Below are 19954 nucleotides of genomic sequence, written 5' to 3' on the forward strand. Positions count from 1 at the left end.
GATGGCGGTGTAGATATTTACATGTTCATACAGATGGCGGTATAGATATTTCCATGTTCGTACAGATGGCGGTGTAGATATTTCCATGTTCATAAAGATATCGGTGTAGATATTTTCATGTTTACACAGATGGCGGTGTAGATATTTCCATGTTTACACAGATAGCGGTTTGAACATTTCCATGTTTACACAGATAGTGGTGTAGATATTTCCATGTTTATACAGATAGCGGTGCGGTTATTTCCATGTTTATACAGATAGCGGTGTAGATATTTCCATCTTAATACAGATGGCAGTGTAGATATTTCCATGTTCATACAGATGGCGGTGTAGACATTTCGAAGTTTATAGAGATAGCGCTGTAGTTATTTCCATATTTATAGAGAAATCTGCGTAGATATTTCCATGTATATGCAGATAGCTGTGTAGATATTTCCATGTTCATGCAGAAAGCGGTGTAGATATTTCCATGTTCATCCAGATGCCGGTGTAGTTATATCCATGGTCATACAGATAGCCGTGAAGATATTTCCATGTTCATACAGATGGCGATGTAGATATTTCCATGTTCTTACAAACGGCGTTGTAGATATTTCCATGTTCATAGAGATGGCGGTGTAGATATTTCCATGTTCATACAAATGGCGGTGTAGATATTTCCATGTTCATAGAGATGGCGGTGTAGATATTTCCATGTTTATACAGATAGCAGTGTAGTTATTTCCATGTTTATAGAGATAGCATTGTAGACATTTGCATTGATATACAGATAGCTGTGTAGATATTTGCATGTTCATACACATAGCGGTGTAGATATTTCCATGTTCATACAGATAGCGGTGTAGATATTTCCATGTTCATACAGATAGCAGTGTAGATATTTCCATGTTCATACAGAAAGCGGTGTAGATATTTCCATGTTCATACCAATAGCGGTGTAGATATTTCCATGTTCATACAGTTAGCGGTGTAGATATTTCCATGTTCATACAGATGGCGGCAAAGATATTTCCATGTTCATACAGATGGCGGTGTAGATATTTACATGTTCATACAGATGGCGGTATAAATATTTCCATGTTCGTACAGATGGCGGTGTAGGTATTTCCATGTTCATAGACATATCGGTGTAGATATTTTCATGTTTACACAGATAGCGATGTAGATATTTCGAAGTTTATAGGGATAGCGCTGTAGTTATTTCCATATTTATGGAGAAATCTGTGTAGATATTTCCATGTATATGTAGATAGCTGTGTAGATATTTCCATGTTCATGCAGATAGCGGTGAAGATATTTCCAAGTTCATCCAGATGCCGGTGCACATATATCCATGTTCATACAGATGGTGGTGAAGATATTTCCATGTTCATACAGATGGCGGTGTAGATATTTCCATATTCATACAAATGGCGTTGCAGATATTTCCATGTTCACAGAGATGGAGGTGTAGATATTTGCATGTTCATACAAATGGCGGTGTAGATATTTCCATGTTCATAGAGATGGCGGAGTAGACTTTTCCATGTTTATACTGAGAGCAGAGTAGTTATTTCCATGTTTATAGAGATAGCAGTGTAGTTATTTCCATGTTTATAGAGATAGCAGTTTAGATATTTCCATTGATATACAGATAGCTCTGTAGATATTTGCATGTTCATACAGATAGCGGTGTAGATATTTCCATGTTCATACAGATAGCGGTGTAGATATTTCCATGTTCATACACATAACGGTGTATATATTTCCATGTTCATACAGTTAGCTGTGTAGATATTTCCATGTTCATACAGATGGCGGTGTAGATATTTACATGTTCATACAGATGGTGGTATAGATATTTCCATGTTCATACAGATGGCGGTGTAGATATTTCCATGTTCATAGCGATATCGGTGTAGATATTTTCATGTTTACACAGATGGCGGTGTAGATATTTCCATGTTTACACAGAGAGCGGTTTGAACATTTCCATGTTTACACAGATAGCGGTGTGGATATTTCCATGTTTATGCAGATAGCGGTGGAGATATTTCCATGTTTATACAGATAGCTGTGCGGTTATTTCCATGTTTATACAGATAGCGGTGTAGATATTTCCATCTTAATACAGATGGCGGTGTAGATATTTCCATGTTCATACAGATGGCGGTGTAGACATTTCGAAGTTTATAGAGAGAGAGCTGTAGTTATTTCCATATTTATAGAGAAATCTGTGTAGGTATTTCCATGTATATGCAGATAGCTGTGTAGATATTTCCATGTTCATGCAGAAAGCGGTGTAGATATTTCCATGTTCATCCAGATGCCGGTGTAGATATATCCATGTTCATACAGATGGCCGTGAAGATATTTCCATGTTCATACAAACGGCGGTGTAGATATTTCCATGTTCATACAAATGGCGGTGTAGATAATTCCATGTTCATAGAGATGGCGGTGTAGATATTTCCATGTTCATACAAATGGCGGTGTAGATATTTCCATGTTCATAGAGATGGCAGTGTAGATATTTCCATGTTTATACAGATAGCAGTGTAGTTATTTAAATGTTTATAGAGATAGCAGTGTAGATATTTCCATTGATATACAGACAGCTGTGTAGATATTTGCATATTCATACAGATAGCGGTGTAGATATTTCTATGTTCATACAGATAGCGGTGTAGATATTTCCATGTTCATACAGATAGCGGTGTAGATACTAACATGTTCATACAGATAGCGGTGTAGATATTTCCATGTTCATACAGATAGCGGTGTAGATATTTCCATGTTCGTAGAATTAGCGGTGTAGATATTTCCATGTTCATACAGATGGCGGTGTAGATATTTACATGTTCATACAGTTGGCGGTGTAGATATTTCCATGTTCATACAGTTAGCAGTGTAGATATTTCCATGTTCATACAGATGGCGGTGTAGATAATTACATGTTCATACAGATGGTGTTGTAGATATTTCCATGTTCATACAGATGGCGGTGTAGATATTTCCATGTTCATAGAGATGGCGGTGTAGATATTTCCATGTTCATACAGTTAGCGGTGTAGATATTTCAATGTTCATACAGATGGAGGTGCAGATATTTACATGTTCATACTGATGGCAGTGTAGATATTTCCTTGTTCATACAGGTGGCGGTGTGGATATTTCCATGTTTATACAGATAGCAGTGTAGTTATTTCCGTGTTTATAGAGATAACAGTGTAGATAATTCCATTGATATACAGATAGCTGTGTAGATATTTGCATGTTCCTACAGATAGCGGTGTAGAATTTTCCTTGTTCGTACAGGTAGCGGTGTAGATATTTCCATGTTCATACAGATAGCAGTGTAGATATTTCCATGTTCATACAGATAACTGTGTAGATATTTCCATGTTCATACAGATAGCGGTGTAGATATTTCCATGTTCATACAGTTAGCGGTGTAGATATTTCCATGTTCATACAGATGGCGGTGTAGATATTTACATGTTCATACAGATGGCGGTATAGATGTATCCATGTTCGTACGGATGGCAGTGCAGATATTTCCATGTTCATACAGGTGGCGGTGTAGATATTTCCCTGTTTATACAGATAGCAGTGTAGTTATTTCCATGTTTATAGAGAGAGCAGTGTAGGTATTTCCATTGATATACAAACAGGTGTGTAGATATTTACATGTTCATACAGATAGCGGTGTACATATTTCCATGTTCGTACAGATAGCGGTGTAGATATTTCCATGTTCATACAGATAGCGGTGTAGATATTTCCATGTTCATACACATGGCGGTGTAGATATTTCCATGTTCATAGAGATGGCAGTGTAGATATTTCCAAGTTCATACAAATGGCGGTGTAGATATTTCCATGTTCATAGAGATGGTGGTGTAGATATTTCCATGTTTATACAGATAGCAGTGTAGTTATTTCCATGTTTATAGAGATAGAATTGTAGACATTTTCAATGATATACAGATAGCTGCGTAGATATTTGCATGTTCATACACATAGCGGTGTAGATATTTCCATGTTCATACAGATAGCGGTGTAGATATTTCCATGTTCATACAGATAGCAGTGTAGATATTTCCATGTTCATACAGATAGCGGTGCAGATATTTCCATGTTCATACCAATGGTGGTGTAGATATTTCCATGTTCATACAGTTAGCGGTGTAGATATTTCCATATTCATACAGATGGCGGTGTAGATATTTACATGTTCATACAGATGGCGGAGTAGATATTTCCATGTTCATACAGACAGCGGTGTAGATATTTCCATGTTCATTCAGTTAGCGGTGTAGATATTTCCATGTTCATACAGATGGCGGTGTAGATATTTCCATATTTATGCAGATATCGTTATAGATATTTCCATGTTCATACAGATGGTGATCTAGATATTTCCATGTTTATAGAGATGGCGGTCTAGATATTTCCTTGTTTATAGGGATGGCGGTGTAGATATTTTCATGTTTACAGACATGGCGGTGTAGATATTTCCATGTTTACACAGATGGCGGTGTGGATATTTCCATGTTTATGCAGATAGTGGTGGAGATATTTCCATGTTTATACAGAGAGCTGTGCGGTTATTTCCATGTTTATACAGATAGCGGTGTAGATATTAACATGTTCATTCAGATAGCGGTGTAGATATTTCCATGTTCATACAGATAGCGGTGTAGATATTTCCATGTTCGTAGAATTAGCGGTGTAGATATTTCCATGTTCATACAGATGGCGGTGTATATATTTCCATGTTCATAGAGATGGTGGTGTAGATATTTCCGTGTTCATACAAATGGCGGTGTAGATATTTCAATGTTCATAGAGATGGCGGTGTTGTTATATCCATGTTTATGCAGATAGCAGTATAGATATTTCCATGTTTATACAGATGGTGGTGTAGACATTTCCATGTTTATAGAGATGTCGGTCTAGATATTTCCATTGTTTATAGAGATAGTGGTGTAGTTATTTCAAAGTTTATAGAGACAGCATTGTAGATATTTCCATGTTTATACAGATAGCGGTGAAGTTATTTCCATGTTTATACAGATAGCGGTGTAGATATTTCCATGTTTATACAGATAGCGGTGTAGATATTTCCATTTTTATAGAGATAGTTGTGTAGATAATTCCAATTTTATACAGATAGCAGTGTAGATATTTCCAAGTTCATACAGATAGCAGTGTAGATATTTCCATGTTCGTACAGATAGCGGTGTAGATATTTCCATGTTCATACAGATAGCGGTGTAGATATTTCCATGTTCATACAGATAACGGTGTAGATATTTCCTTGTTCATACAGATAGCGGTGTAGATATTTCCATGTTCATACAGTTAGCGGTGTAGATATTTCCATGTTCCTACAGATGGTGGTGTATTTACATGTTCATACAGATGGCAGTATAGATATTTCCATGTTCGTACAGATGGTGGTGTAGATATTTCCATGTTCATACAGATGGCGGTGTTGATATTTCCATATTTATGCAGATATCGTTATAGATATTTCCATGTTCATACAGATGGTGATGTAGATATTTCCATGTTTATAGAGATGGCGGTCTAGATATTTCCTTGTTTATAGGGATGGAGGTGTAGATATTTTCATGTTTACAGAGATGGCGGTGTAGATATTTCCCTGTTTACACAGATAGCGGTGTGGAAATTTCCATGTTTATGCAGATAGCAGTGTAGATATTTCCATGTTTATACAGATAGCGGTGCGGATATTTCCATGTTTATACAGATAGTTGGGCAGATATTTCCATGTTTATACAGATAGCGGTGTAGATATTTCCATCTTAATACAGATGGCGGTGTAGATATGTCCATGTTGGTACAGATGGCCGTGTAGATATTTCCATGTTCATACAGATGGAGGTGTAGATATTTCGAAGTTTATAGAGATAGCGCTGTAGTTATTTCCATATTTATAGAGAAATCTGTGTGGATATTTCCATGTATATGCAGATAGCTGTGTAGATATTTCCATGTTCATGCAGAAAGCGGTGTAGATATTTCCATGTTCATCCAGATGCCGGTGTAGATATATCCATGTTCATACAGATGGCCGTGAAGATATTTCCAAGTTCATACAGATGGCGCTGTAGATATTTCCATGTTCATACAAATGGCGTTGAAGATATTTCCATGATCACAGAGATGGCGGTGTAGATATTTGCATGTTCATACAAATGGCGGTGTAGATATTTCCATGTTCATTGAGGTGGCGGTGTAGATATTTCCATGTTTATACAGATAGCAGTGTAGTTATTTCCATGTTAATAGAGATAGCAGTGTAGATATTTCCACGTTTATAGAGATAGCAGTTTAGATATTTCCATTGATATACAGATAGCTCTGTAGATATTTTCATGTTCATACACATAGCGGTGTAGATATTTCCATGTTCATACAAATAGCAGTGTAGATATTTCCATGTTCATGCAGATAGCAGTGTAGTTTTTCCATGTTCATACAGATAGCGGTGTAGATATTTCCATGTTCATACCAATAGCGGTGTAGATATTTCCATGTTCATACAGTTAGCGGTGTAGTTATTTCCATATTCATACAGATGGCGGTGTAGATATTTACATGTTCATACAGATGGCGGTGTAGATATTTCCATGTTCATACAGATGGCGGTGTAGATATTTCCATGTTCATACAGGTGGCGGTGAAGATATTTCCATGTTCAATCAGTTAGCGGTGTAGATATTTCCATGTTCATACAGCTGGCGTTGCAGATATTTACATGTTCATACAGATGGCGGTGTAGATATTTCAATGTTCGTACGGATGGCAGTATAGTTATTTCCATGTTTATACAGGTGGCGGTGTAGATATTTCCATGTTTATACAGATAGCAGTGTAGTTATTTCCATGTATATAGAGATAGCAGTGTAGATATTTCCGTGTTCATACAGATAGCTGTGTAGATATTTCCATGTTCATGCAGATGGCGGTGTAGATATTTCCATGCTCATCCAGATGCCGGTGTACATGTATCCATGTTCATACAGATGGCGGTGAAGATATTTCCCTGTTCATACAGATGGCGGTGTAGATATTTCCATGTTCATACACATGGCGGTGTAGATATTTCCATGTTCATAGAGATGGCGGTGTAGATGTTTCCATGTTCATTCAAATGGCGGTGTAGATATTTCAATGTTCATCGAGATGGCGGTGTAGATATTTCCATGTTTATACAGATAGCAGTGTAGTTATTTCCATGTTTATAGAGATAGCAGTGTAGATATTTACATTGATATACAGACAGATGTGTAGATATTTGCATATTCATACAGATAGCGGTGTAGATATTTCCATGTTCATACAGATAGCGGTGTAGATATTTCCATGTTCATACAGATAGCGGTGTAGATATTTCCATGTTCATACAGATAGCGGTGTAGATATTTCCATGTTCATACAGATAGCGGTGTAGATATTTCCATGTTCATACAGTTAGCGGTGTAGATATTTCCATGTTCCTACAGATGGCGGTGTAGATATTTCCATGTTCATACAGATGGCGTTGTAGATATTTCCATGTTCATACAGATGGCGGTGTAGATATTTCCATGTTCATACAGATGGCGGTGTAGATATTTCCATGTTCATACAGATGGCGGTGTAGATATTTCCATGTTCATACAGTTAGCGGTGTAGATATTTCAATGTTCATAGAGATGGCGGTGCAGATATTTACATGTTCATACAGATGGCGGTGTAGATATTTCCATGTTCGTACGGATGGCAGTGTAGATATTTCCATGTTCATACAGGTGGCGGTGTGGATATTTCCATGTTTATACAGATAGCAGTGCAGTTATTTCCATGTTTATAGAGATAGCAGTGTAGATATTTCCATTGATATACAGATAGCTGTGTAGATATTTGCATGTTCATACAGATAGCGGTGTAGAATTTTCCTTGTTCGTACAGATAGCGGTGTAGATATTTCCATGTTCATACAGATAGCAGTGTAGATATTTCCATGTTCATACAGATAACGGTGTAGATATTTCCATGTTCATACAGATAGCGGTGTAGATATTTCCATGTTCATACAGATGGCAGTGTAGATATTTACATGTTCATACAGATGGCGGTATAGATATATCCATGTTCGTACGGATGGCAGTGTAGATATTTCCATGTTCATACCGGTGGCGGTGTAGATATTTCCCTGTTTATACAGATAGCAGTGTAGTTATTTCCATGTTTATAGAGAGAGCAGTGTAGGTATTTCCATTGATATACAGATAGCGGTGTAGATATTTCCATGGTCATGCAGATAACGGTGTAGATGTTTCCATCTTCATACAGATAGCGGTGTAGATATTTCCATGTTCATACAGTTAGCGGTGTAGATATTTCCATGTTCATACAGATGGCGGTGTAGATATTTACATGTTCATACAGATGGCGGTATAGATATTTCCATGTTCGTACAGATTGCGGTGTAGATATTTCCATGTTCGTAGAGATATCGGTGTAGATATTTTCATGTTTACACAGATGGCGTGGATATTTCCATGTTTATGCAGATAGCGGTGTAGATATTTCCATGTTTATACAGATAGCGGTGCGGTTATTTCCATGTTTATACAGATAGCGGTGTAGATATTTCCATCTTAATACAGATGGCGGTGTAGATATTTCCATGTTCATACAGATGGTGGTGTAGACATTTCGAAGTTTATAGAGATAGTGTTGTAGCTTTTTCCATATTTATAGAGAAATCTGTGTAGATATTTCCATGTATATGCAGATAGCTGTGTAGATATTTCCATGTTCCTGCAGAAAGCGGTGTAGATATTTCCATGTTCATCCAGATGCCGGTGTAGATATATCCATGTTCATGCAGATGGCCGTGAAGCTATTTCCATGTTCATACAGATTGCGGGGTAGATATTTCCATGTTCATAGAAATGGCGGTGTAGATATTTCCATGTTCATAGAGATGGCGGTGTAGATATTTCCATGTTTATACAGATAGCAGTGTAGTTATTTCCATGTTTATAGAGATAGCACTGTAGTCATTTTCAATGATATACAGATAGCTGTGTAGATATTTGCATGTTCATACACATAGCGGTGTAGATATTTCCATGTTCATACAGAGAGCGGTGAAGATATTTCCATGTTCATGCAGATGGCGGTGTAGATATTTCCATGTTCATACAAATGGCGGTGTAGATATTTCAATGTTCATCGAGATGGCGGTGTAGATCTTTCCATGTTTATACAGATAGCAGTGTAGTTATTTCCATGTTTATAGAGATAGCAGTGTAGATATTTACATTGATATACAGACAGATGTGTAGATATTTGCATATTCATACAGATAGCGGTGTAGATATTTCCATGTTCATACAGATAGCGGTGTAGATATTTCCATGTTCATACAGATAGCGGTGTAGATATTTCCATGTTCATACAGATAGCGGTGTAGATATTTCCATGTTCGTACAGTTAGCGGTGTAGATATTTCCATGTTCCTACAGATGGCGGTGTAGATATTTCCATGTTCTTACAGATGGCGGTGTAGATATTTCCATGTTCGTACAGTTAGCGGTGTAGATATTTCCATGTTCATACAGATGGCGGTGTAGATATTTACATGTTCATACAGATGGCGTTGTAGATATTTCCATGTTCATACAGATGGCGGTGTAGATATTTCCATGTTCATACAGATGGCGGTGTAGATATTTCCATGTTCATACAGATGGCGGTGTAGATATTTCCATGTTCATACAGTTAGCGGTGTAGATATTTCAATGTTCATAGAGATGGCGGTGCAGATATTTACATGTTCATACAGATGGCGGTGTAGATATTTCCATGTTCGTACGGATGGCAGTGTAGATATTTCCATGTTCATACAGGTGGCGGTGTGGATATTTCCATGTTTATACAGATAGCAGTGCAGTTATTTCCATGTTTATAGAGATAGCATTGTAGATATTTCCATTGATATACAGATAGCTGTGTAGATATTTGCATGTTCATACAGATAGCGGTGTAGAATTTTCCTTGTTCGTACAGATAGCGGTGTAGATATTTCCATGTTCATACAGGTAGCAGTGTAGATATTTCCATGTTCATACAGATGGCGGTGTAGATATTTACATGTTCATACAGATGGCGGTATAGGTATATCCATGTTCGTACGGATGGCAGTGTAGATATTTCCATGTTCATACCGGTGGCGGTGTAGATATTTCCCTGTTTATACAGATAGCAGTGTAGTTATTTCCATGTTTATAGAGAGAGCAGTGTAGGTATTTCCATTGATATACAGATAGCTGTGTAGATATTTACATGTTCATACAGATAGCGGTGTACATATTTCCATGTTCGTACAGATAGCGGTGTAGATATTTCCATGTTCATACAGATAGCGGTGCAGATATTTCCATGGTCATACAGATAACGGTGTAGATGTTTCCATCTTCATACAGATAGCGGTGTAGATATTTCCATGTTCATACAGTTAGCGGTGTAGATATTTCCATGTTCATACAGATGGCGGTGTAGATATTTACATGTTCATACAGATGGCGGTATAGGTATTTCCATGTTCGTACAGATGGAGGTGTAGATATTTCCATGTTCGTAGAGATATCGGTGTAGATATTTTCATGTTTACACAGATGGCGGTGTAGATATTTCCATGTTTACACAGATAGCGTTGTAGACATTTCCATGTTTACACAGATAGCGTTGTGGATATTTCCATGTTTATGCAGATAGCGGTGTAGATATTTCCATGTTTATACAGATAGCGGTGCGGTTATTTCCATGCTTATACAGATAGCGGTGTAGATATTTCCATCTTAATACAGATGGCGGTGTAGATATTTCCATGTTCATTCAGATGGCGGTGTAGACATTTCGAAGTTTATAGAGATAGCGCTGTAGCTTTTTCCATATTTATAGAGAAATCTGTGTAGATATTTCCATGTATATGCAGATAGCTGTGTAGATATTTCCATGTTCCTGCAGAAAGCGGTGTAGATATTTCCATGTTCATCCAGATGCCGCTGTAGATATATCCATGTTCATGCAGATGGCCGTGAAGTTATTTCCATGTTCATACAGATGGCGGGGTAGATATTTCCATGTTCATACAAATGGCGGTGTAGATATTTCCATGTTCATAGAGATGGCGGTGTAGATATTTCCATGTTTATACAGATAGCAGTGTAGTTATTTCCATGTTTATAGAGATAGCACTGTAGACATTTTCAATGATATACAGATAGCTGTGTAGACATTTGCATGTTCATACACATAGCGGTGTAGATATTTCCATGTTCATACAGATAGCGGTGTAGATATTTCCATGTTCATACAGATAGCAGTGTAGATATTTCCATGTTCATACAGATAGCGGTGCAGATATTTCCATGTTCATACAAATAGTGGTGTACATATTTCCATGTTCATACAGATGGCGGTGTAGATATTTACATGTTCATACAGATGGCGGTGTAGATATTTCCATGTTCATACAGATAGCAGTGTAGATATTTCCATGTTCATACAGATAGCGGTGCAGATATTTCCATGTTCATACCAATAGTGGTGTAGATAGTTCCATGTTCATACAGATGGCGGTGTAGATATTTACATGTTCATACAGATGGCGGTGTAGATATTTCCATGTTCATACAGGTGGCGGTGTAGATATTTCCATGTTTATACAGATAGCAGAGTAGTTATTTCCATAATTATAGAGATAGCAGTGTAGATATTTCCACTGATATACAGATAGCTGTGTAGATATTTGCATGTTCATAGAGATAGCGGTGTAGATATTTCCATGTTCGTACAGATAGCGGTGTAGATATTTCCATGTTCATTCAGTTAGCGGTGTAGATATTTCCATGTTCATACAGATGGCCTTGCAGATATTTACATGTTCATACAGATGGCAGTGTAGATATTTCCATGTTGGTACGGATGGCAGTGTAGATATTTCCATGTTAATACAGGTGGCAGTGTAGATATTTCCATGTTTATACAGATAGCAGTGTAGTTATTTCCATGTTTATAGAGATAGCAGTGTAGATATTTCCATTGATATACAGATAGCTGTGTAGATATTTCCATGTTCGTACAGATAGCGGTGTAGATATTTCCATGTTCATACAGATAGCGGTGTAGATATTTCCATGTTCAGATAACGGTGTAGATATTTCCATGCTCATACAGATAGCGGTGTAGATATTTCCATGTTTTACAGTTAGCGGTGTAGATATTTCCATGTTCATACAGATGGCGGTGTAGATATTTACATGTTCATATAGATGGCGGTATAGATATTTCCATGTTCGTACAGATGGCGGTGTAGATATTTCCATGTTCATAGACATATTGGTGAAGGTATTTTCATGTTTACACCGATGGCGGTGTAGATATTTCCATGTTTACACAGATAGCGTTGTAGACATTTCCATGTTTACACAGATAGCGGTGTGGATATTTCCATGTTTATGCAGATAGCGGTGTAGATATTTCCATGTTCATACAGATAGCAGTGTAGATATTTCCATGTTCATACAGATAACGGTGTAGATATTTCCAAGTTCATACAGATAGCGGTGTAGATATTTCCATGTTCATACAGTTAGCGGTGTAGATATTTCCATGTTCATACAGATGGCGGTGTAGATATTTACACGTTCATACAGACGGCGGTATAGATATATCCATGTTCGTACGGATGGCAGTGTAGATATTTCCATGTTCATACCGGTGGCGGTGTAGATATTTCCCTGTTTATACAGATAGCAGTGTAGTTATTTCTATGTTTATAGAGAGAGCAGTGTAGGTATTTCCATTGATATACAGATAGCTGTGTAGATATTTACATGTTCATACAGATAGCGGTGTAGTTATTTGCATGTTCATACAGATAGCGGTGCAGATATTTCCATGTTCATACAGATGGCGGTGTAGATATTTCCCTGTTTATACAGATAGCAGTGTAGTTATTTCCATGTTTATAGAGAGAGCAGTGTAGGTATTTCCATTGATATACTGATAGTTGTGTAGATATTTACATGTTCATACAGATAGCGGTGTACATATTTCCATGTTCGTACAGATAGCGGTGTAGATATTTCCATGTTCATACAGATAGCGGTGTAGATATTTCCATGGTCATACAGATAACGGTGTAGATGTTTCCATCTTCATACAGATAGCGGTGTAGATATTTCCATGTTCATACAGTTAGCGGTATAGATATTTCCATGTTCGTACAGATGGCGGTGTAGATATTTCCATGTTCGTAGAGATATCGGTGTAGATATTTTCATGTTTACACAGATGGCGGTGTAGATATTTCCATGTTTACACAGATAGCGTTGTAGACATTTCCATGTTTACACAGATAGCGTTGTGGATATTTCCATGTTTATGCAGATAGCGGTGTAGATATTTCCATGTTTATACAGATAGCGGTGAGGTTATTTCCATGTTTATACAGATAGCGGTGTAGATATTTTCCATCTTAATACAGATGGCGGTGTAGATATTTCCATGTCCCTATAGATGGCGGTGTAGACATTTCGAAGTTTATAGAGATAGCGCTGTAGCGTTTTCCATATTTATAGAGAAATCTGTGTAGATATTTCCATGCTCCTCCAGATGCCGGTGTACATGTATCCATGTTCATACAGATGGCGGTGAAGATATTTCCATGTTCATACAGATGGCGGTGTAGATATTTCCATGTTCATACACATGGCTGTGTAGATATTTCCATGTTCATAGAGATGGCGGTGTAGATATTTCCATGTTCATACAAATGGCGGTGTAGATATTTCCATGTTCACAGAGATGGCGGTGTAGATATTTGCATGTTCATACAAATGGCGGTGTAGATATTTCCATGTTCATTGAGATTGCGGTGTAGATATTTCCATGTTTATTCAGATAGCAGTGTAGTTATTTCCATGTTTATAGTGATAGCAGTGTAGATATTTCCACGTTTATAGAGATAGCAGTTTAGATATTTCCATTGATATACAGATAGCTCTGTAGATATTTGCATGTTCATACACATAGCAGTGTAGATATTTCCATGTTCATACAAATAGCAGTGTAGATATTTCCATGTTCATGCAGATAGCAGTGTAGTTTTTCCATGTTCATACAGATAGCGGTGTAGATATTTCCATGTTCATACCAATAGCGGTGTAGATATTTCCATGTTCATACAGTTAGCGGTGTAGTTATTTCCATATTCATACAGATGGCGGTGTGGATATTTACATGTTCATACAGGTGGCGGTGAAGATATTTCCATGTTCAATCAGTTAGCGGTGTAGATATTTCCATGTTCATACAGCTGGCGTTGCAGATATTTACATGTTCATACAGATGGCGGTGTAGATATTTCCATGTTCGTACGGATGGCAGTATAGTTATTTCCATGTTTATACAGGTGGCGGTGTAGATATTTCCATGTTTATACAGATAGCAGTGTAGTTATTTCCATGTATATAGAGATAGCAGTGTAGATATTTCCATGTTCATACAGATAGCTGTGTAGATATTTCCATGTTCATGCAGATAGCGGTGTAGATATTTCCATGCTCCTCCAGATGCCGGTGTACATGTATCCATGTTCATACAGATGGCGGTGAAGATATTTCCATGTTCATACAGATGGCGGTGTAGATATTTCCATGTTCATACACATGGCTGTGTAGATATTTCCATGTTCATAGAGATGGCGGTGTAGATATTTCCATGTTCATACAAATGGCGGTGTAGATATTTCAATGTTCATCGAGATGGCGGTGTAGATATTTCCATGTTTATACAGATAACAGTGTAGTTATTTCCATGTTTATAGAGATAGTGTAGATATTTACATTGATATACAGACAGCTGTGTAGATATTTGCATATTCATACAGATAGCGGTGTAGATATTTCCATGTTCATACAGATAGCGGTGTAGATATTTCCGTGTTCATACAGATAGCGCTGTAGATATTTCCTTGTTCATACAGATAGCGGTGTAGATATTTCCATGTTCATACAGATAGCGGTGTAGATATTTCCATGTTCGTACCGTTAGCGGTGTAGATATTTCCATGTTCATACAGATGGCGATGTAGATATTTACATGTTCATACAGATGGCGGTGTAGATATTTCCATGTTCGTACAGTTAGCCGTGTAGATATTTCCATGTTCATACAGATGGCGGTGTAGATATTTACATGTTCATACAGATGGCGTTGTAGATATTTCCATGTTCATACAGATGGCGGTGTAGATATTTCCATGTTCATACAGATGGCGGTGTAGATATTTCCATGTTCATACAGATGGCGGTGTAGATATTTCCATGTCCATACAGTTAGCAGTGTAGATATTTCAATGTTCATACAGATGGCGGTGCAGATATTTACATGTTCATACAGATGGCGGTGTAGATATTTCCATGTTCGTACGGATGGCAGTGTAGATATTTCCATGTTCATACAGGTGGCGGTGTGGATATTTCCATGTTTATACAGATAGCAGTGTAGTTATTTCCATGTTTATAGAGATAGCAGTGTAGATATTTCCATTGATATACAGATAGCTGTGTAGATATTTGCATGTTCATACAGATAGCGGTGTAGAATTTTCCTTGTTCGTACAGATAGCGGTGTAGATATTTCCATGTTCATACAGATAGTAGTGTAGATATTTCTATGTTCATACAGATAACGGTGTTGATATTTCCATGTTCATACAGATAGCGGTGTAGATATTTCCATGTTCATACAGTTAGCGGTGTAGATATTTCCATGTTCATACAGATGGCGGTGTAGATATTTACATGTTCATACAGATGGCGGTATAGATATATCCATGTTCGTACGGATGGCAGTGTAGATATTTCCATGTTCATACCGGTGGCGGTGTAGATATTTCCCTGTTTATACAGATAGCAGTGTAGTTATTTCCATGTTTATAGAGAGAGCAGTGTAGGTATTTCCATTGATATACAGATAGCTGTGTATATATTTACATGTTCATACAGATAGCGGTGTACATATTTCCATGTTCGTACAGATAGCGGTGTAGATATTTCCATGTTCATACAGATAGCGGTGTAGATATTTCCATGGTCATACAGATAACGGTGTAGATGTTTCCATCTTCATACAGATAGCGGTGTAGATATTTCCATGTTCAAACAGTTAGCGGTGTAGATATTTCCATGTTCATACAGATGGCGGTGTAGATATTTACATGTTCATACAGATGGCGGTATAGATATTTCCATGTTCGTACAGATGGCGGTGTAGATATTTCCATGTTCGTAGAGATATCGGTGTAGATATTTTCATTTTTACACAGATGGCGGTGTAGATATTTCCATGTTTACACAGATAGCGTTGTAGACATTTCCATGTTTACACAGATAGCGTTGTGGATATTTCCATGTTTATGCAGATAGCGGTGCAGATATTTCCATGTTTATACAGATAGCGGTGTAGATATTTCCATGTTTATACAGATAGCGGTGTAGATATTTCCATCTTAATACAGATGGCGGTGTAGATATTCCCATGTTCATGCAGATGGCGGTGTAGACATTTCGAAGTTTATAGAGATAGCGCTGTAGCTTTTTCCATATTTATAGAGAAATCTGTGTAGATATTTCCATGTATATGCAGATAGCTGTGTAGATATTTCCATGTTCCTGCAGAAAGCGGTGTAGATATTTCCATGTTCATCCAGATGCCGGTGTAGATATATCCATGTTCATGCAGATGGCCGTGAAGCTATTTCCATGTTCATACAGATTGCGGGGTAGATATTTCCATGTTCATACAAATGGCGGTGTAGGTATTTCCATGTTCATAGAGATGGCGGTGTAGATATTTCCATGTTTATACAGATAGCAGTGTAGTTATTTCCATGTTTATAGAGATAGCACTGTAGACATTTTCAATGATATACAGATAGCTGTGTAGATATTTGCATGTTCATACACATAGCGGTGTAGATATTTCCATGTTCATAGAGATGGCGGTGTAGATATTTCCATGTTTATGCAGATAGCGGTATAGATATTTCCATGTTCATACAGATGGTGGTGTAGATATTTCCATGTTTATAGAGATGGCGGTCTAGATATTTCCATGTTTACAGAGATAGTGGTGTAGTTATTTCCAAGTTTATAGAGACAGCGTTGTATATATTTCCATGTTTATACAGAGTGGTGAAGATATTTCCATGTTTATACAGATAGTGGTGTAGATATTTCCATGTTTATACAGATAGCAGTGTAGATATTTCCACGTTTATAGAGATGGCGGTGTAGATATTTCCATGTTCATACAGATAGCGGTGTGGGTATTTCCATGTTTATACAGATAGTTGGGCAGATATTTCCATGTTTATACAGATAGCGGTGTAGATATTTCCATCTTAATACAGATGGCAGTGTAGATATGTCCATGTTTGTACAGATGGCAGTGTAGATATTTCCATCTTCATACAGATGGCGGTGTAGATATTTCGATGTTTATAGAGATAGCGCTGTAGTTATTTCCATATTTATAGAGAAATCTGTGTAGATATTTCCATGTATATTCAGATAGCTGTGTAGATATTTCCATGTTCATGCAGAAAGCCGTGTAGGTATTTCCATGTTCATCCAGATGCCGGTGCACATATATCCATGTTCATACAGATGGTGGTGAAGATATTTCCATGTTCATAAAGATGGCGGTGTAGATATTTCCATGTTCATACAAATGGCGTTGAAGATATTTCCATGTTCACAGAGATGGCGGTGTAGATATTTGCATATTCATACAAATGGCGGTGTAGATATTTCCATGTTCATAGAGATGGCGGTGTAGATATTTCCATGTTTATACAGATAGTAGTGTAGTTATTTCCATGTTTATAGAGATAGCAGTGTAGATATTTCCACGTTTATAGAGATAGCAGTTTAGATATTTCCATTGATATACAGATAGCTCTGTAGATATTTGCATGTTCATACAGATAGCGGTGTAGATATTTCCATGTTCATACAGATAGCGGTGTAGATATTTCCATGTTCATGCAGATAGCAGTGTAGTTTTTCCATGTTCATACAGATATCGGTGTAGATATTTCCATGTTCATACCAATAGCGGTGTAGATATTTCCATGTTCATACAGTTAGCGGTGTAGTTATTTCCATATTCATACAGATGGCGGTGTAGATATTTACATGTTCATACAGATGGCGGTGTAGATATTTCCATGTTCATACAGATGGCGCTGTAGATATTTCCATGTTCATACAGGTGGCGGTGAAGATATTTCCATGTTCAATCAGTTAGCGGTGTAGATATTTCCATGTTCATACAGCTGGCGTTGCAGATATTTACATGTTCATACAGATGGCGGTGTAGATATTTCCATGTTCGTACGGATGGCAGTATAGTTATTTCCATGTTTATACAGGTGGCGGTGTAGATATTTCCATGTTTATACAGATACCAGTGTAGTTATTTCCATGTATATAGAGATAGCAGTGTAGATATTTCCATGTTCATACAGATAGCTGTGTAGATATTTCCATGTTCATGCAGATAGCGGTGTAGATATTTCCATGCTCCTCCAGATGCCGGTGTACATGTATCCATGTTCATACAGATGGCGGTGAAGATATTTCCATGTTCATACAGATGGCGGTGTAGATATTTCCATGTTCATACACATGGCTGTGTAGATATTTCCATGTTCATAGAGATGGCGGTGTAGATATTTCCATGTTCATACAAATGGCGGTGTAGATATTTCAATGTTCATCGAGATGGCGGTGTAGATATTTCCATGTTTATACAGATAACAGTGTAGTTATTTCCATGTTTATAGAGATAGTGTAGATATTTACATTGATATACAGACAGCTGTGTAGATATTTGCATATTCATACAGATAGCGGTGTAGATATTTCCATGTTCATACAGATAGCGGTGTAGATATTTCCGTGTTCATACAGATAGCGCTGTAGATATTTCCTTGTTCATACAGATAGCGGTGTAGATATTTCCATGTTCATACAGATAGCGGTGTAGATATTTCCATGTTCGTACCGTTAGCGGTGTAGATATTTCCATGTTCATACAGATGGCGATGTAGATATTTACATGTTCATACAGATGGCGGTGTAGATATTTCCATGTTCGTACAGTTAGCCGTGTAGATATTTCCATGTTCATACAGATGGCGGTGTAGATATTTACATGTTCATACAGATGGCGTTGTAGATATTTCCATGTTCATACAGATGGCGGTGTAGATATTTCCATGTTCATACAGATGGCGGTGTAGATATTTCCATGTTCATACAGATGGCGGTGTAGATATTTCCATGTCCATACAGTTAGCAGTGTAGATATTTCAATGTTCATACAGATGGCGGTGCAGATATTTACATGTTCATACAGATGGCGGTGTAGATATTTCCATGTTCGTACGGATGGCAGTGTAGATATTTCCATGTTCATACAGGTGGCGGTGTGGATATTTCCATGTTTATACAGATAGCAGTGTAGTTATTTCCATGTTTATAGAGATAGCAGTGTAGATATTTCCATTGATATACAGATAGCTGTGTAGATATTTGCATGTTCATACAGATAGCGGTGTAGAATTTTCCTTGTTCGTACAGATAGCGGTGTAGATATTTCCATGTTCATACAGATAGTAGTGTAGATATTTCTATGTTCATACAGATAACGGTGTTGATATTTCCATGTTCATACAGATAGCGGTGTAGATATTTCCATGTTCATACAGTTAGCGGTGTAGATATTTCCATGTTCATACAGATGGCGGTGTAGATATTTACATGTTCATACAGATGGCGGTATAGATATATCCATGTTCGTACGGATGGCA

Source organism: Gorilla gorilla, chromosome 19 (assembly GCF_029281585.2).
Source record: "Gorilla gorilla gorilla isolate KB3781 chromosome 19, NHGRI_mGorGor1-v2.1_pri, whole genome shotgun sequence".
NCBI lineage: Eukaryota > Metazoa > Chordata > Mammalia > Primates > Hominidae > Gorilla > Gorilla gorilla.